Raw genomic sequence first — 3649 nt, forward strand, 5'->3', positions numbered from 1 at the left:
TTGCAGGAAGATCTTTTTTCCAGGCTCTGCATTTCCCTGAAACATTTGGAAATGGCTCCTTTAACCAGATGAGAATAACTCAGCAGCTGAGTGTTAACCAAGCCATGTATGTGTGTGTGCATATTTCACAAGCACAGCAAAAATACTCATGCAAAATGTACTGAGCATGTGCAAAGGGTGGCTTTCAAAGGCACATAACTTGGTTTTGATTTAATCAATATCCTCCAGAGCGTTCTTTGTGACAAATTTCAACTTTTTACCCTCAGCCATTTTTTGTTGTTTTCATAATAACTGCAGTTTTTGATATAATAGGGAGTGTATTTTTTTAACTCACCTCATACTCCTAGTTTAACCAATTTTGTTCAGCATTTCTGACATTTGGGTAGAGAACAATCTTGAAACATTTTAACTAAAAGGGTGAAAGTTTCAGACAGTCATGTGATACTGCAGGAGAGGGGATTAGAAGGGAAATTGTTTCACAAACTTCTCATAGTGGATCTTGACCAAAACCCCTAAATAATTTTCTGAAAATACCCATAAAATGGGTTCTTTAAGATTGTTTCACTTGTGAATTACTTACTACAGTATCATATTGTCTTTATGGTGAGGTGACAATTCCCTTATGTATCTCTATTGTCAGCAGTTACTATAACTCATCAAAGAAAATAATACTTTCCAAAATCTGAACACAGTTGGTGTTATCCTGAGAATCATTTTGTTTGGTGGTTTCTTTGGTAAATGTGAGGACAAAATGAAAAGGTGAAAGAAAATCAATAATTTTATTTTCCTCTTTTGTAAATTAATTTTGGGGTGGGGGCAGTTCAGGTATACAACCAGGTGAGTGGAGGAGTGATTCATGAAGAGGGTTAGGATGTCTGTGTCAGAGGATACATCTACACTGCAATTAGACACCTGCGGCTGGCCTGTTCCAGCGGACTTGGGGGTTTGGGCTAAGGGGCTGTTTAACTGCAGTGTAGAGATTCTGCCTCAGGCTGCAGCCCAAGCTCTGGGACCCTCCCATCTCATAGGGTCCTACAACCCAGGCTCCACCATGAGCCCAAACATCTACACTGCAATTAAACAGGCCTTTAGCCCATGTCAGCTGGCACAAGCCAGCCGCAGGTTTTTAGTTGCAGGGTAGACATATCCATAGTGACTGAATGGGAGCCATATGTCAGCTAGGAGAGAAGTACTTTGAATGGAGGGAGTCCTTTGTGTAGGGGAGATCCAGGCAGTAGCCAGAAGAAGGTAGATAGGGGAGTAGAATCAGATCTTGGTTGGGAGGCTGTATGAAGTGCAGAAAGTGTTTGAAGCTCAGGAATCTATGGAGTGAGGAATGGTGGGGAGGGTGTTAGGTTAGCGTGTACAAGAAAGGAAAGAAGACCAAGTTAAGATATGGTATCTGAACAGAGCCAAGTATGTGGGGAGAATGACCACCCCACTTTTGCCTTCTGTGTTATAGGAACAGTTATTTCCAAGTGTAACCCTAGTAAAAAGAGATCATTTTAGTAATATAAATAAATCAGCAAAGGCAGGTAGACAAGAAAAGCATGCTACTTTGTTTTTTTCAAGGTACTCTGTTTCAGCTGCTCTCCACATATAGTGTAGGTCCCATGTAATCACTGGAGTGAAAGTCTCCACCATCATGTGTATTTTAATGTAATTATTGCAAATTCTAAGCATTACACCAAAAGGAAAGAAAGGTGGGAGGGAATGGAAGAGCAAATGAACCAGAGTTACAATAGCCAGGATTAAAATATATGCAGAAATCCCACTAAAACACAATTAGCACATAGGTGAAGTTCTGGATAGGAATAATGCCCAGTAGGTTCATATAAATGAAGTAGTACAAAGGGAGTTCATGTAGAGTCTGGTAGGTATATGTCAGCCCACAGAGCTCTGAACTAGCACATGACAGGCTGTGCTAATCCATTAAGGATTTAGTTTAATAAATCCTTAGGACTCATAGATATTCGGTCTTAAGTCTGTACTGCACTGTATGCTGCCCCAGCTCTGTGGCCTGGAATGCACTATTATTGCCTGTGGCATTAGATTTCCAATCTGATCTTACTGAGAATGTGCAATTTGATTGATGCCAAACCACAATCAAATCACATATTCTTCCCAAGCTATCACCATCTTGGAATCATCATGATTTGTTGGAGATAATGAAAGACAAGTGAAATACATGGGGTAGGAATAAAGTACATTATTATACATATATAGAATCCTAATGGGCATCATGTCTTCATTTGTGGGCACGGATGCTTTGGTTTCAACTTGTTCTTCCTGTTTGTTGTGGTTTTAGCTTTCCAATTAAAATTTCATTGGCAATCATTAAGATTTTGAGAAAACAATTTGTAGTTTTTCCATGCAACACAACATGTTAAAAATACCAGAAAATCCTTTATGTTCTAAAGTGCTAACTGCAGAGCAGTGCAGCCACTCAGAAGGTCTCTAAAATCTGCTTGAGATTAGGCCTAAAAATAAATCGGAGTAAATGGAATGTTTTTATGTGCTCAGATATTAGGACCAGCTTGAGCTGCAGACCATCTTGGCAGCCATTGGTGGACCTCCCTGGTGTCTAAGGAATTGCACGTTCCGTTCCAAATCCTTTCGGAAATTGCCAGTTTGATAGAATAACATTGCAGGAAACCACTCAAATTTAACATATTTGTTGTTTCATGTTCTGCCAGTCAACTAGTAGAACAATGACAGGACACCAGATTAGGTCATAGTTCTGACAAAAGTACAGACAATAGATTCAGATACAGAAGATGCTTTTGCTTGAAATGTAAAAGATACATGTAAACTTGAAATGTAAGAGAGATCTTTTTCTTTTTAAAATGGGGTAGGGGAGGTACTGGATACTATGCCTTATGAAAATCCCTTGTGGCCAACAACATGATGGACATGTAGACCTTTTGTTCCAGGATATGAAACATACTGAAACTTAACTGAGCAAATGCTATGCTTGTTGTCCAACTGGTTGAGGTCTTACTTATTATTTGTATTACAGAGGCCCAATCAGGGATTGAAGCAGCATTGTGCAAGGTGCTGTATACACACATAACAAAAAGATGGTCTCTGCCCCAAGAGATTATTACCTAAATAAAGGTACAACTATGTAGTTTTGGATTTAAAATGGATGGCTTTGGTTTACAATATTATTATTTATTATTTTATTATTTCATTTTGATCACAATTAGTTTAGGTTACATTAACGATTTACAAAGAGAACATTTTGTTTAATAATTGTTCAAAGAGTGGCAAAAATATAATAGTGGCCTGTTTCTGCTGTCACCAATGTAATTGTAAAATCAGAATGACATCAGAATCAGAGTCCATAAATGCTAACTTCCCATATCAAGGAGATTTAGCATATTCCAGAGAGCTCCCCATGAAGAAAGGTTCCATACATAACCTCTGCTCTACCATGCCAGCTTCCTTTATAGACTGATTAGGAAGACCAAAATCCTGCCCTTATTTTCTGAAGACACGCAAAGGCTGCGGGGAATGGAATGATTTGTTTTCAGAGCTATCCTGCGTTTGCAAAGCAGGATGGCTCAACACAAATAATGGGGGAACATGCGCTTGGGCACTGTTTACTGCTCCTCCAGATATGAACAGCATGTAGCTCCCATCTACA

Source organism: Emydura macquarii, unplaced genomic scaffold (genome assembly GCF_026122565.2).
Source record: "Emydura macquarii macquarii isolate MOO-44397 ecotype Brisbane River unplaced genomic scaffold, CSIRO-AGI_Emac_v2 contig_2473, whole genome shotgun sequence".
NCBI classification, from domain to species: domain Eukaryota; kingdom Metazoa; phylum Chordata; order Testudines; family Chelidae; genus Emydura; species Emydura macquarii.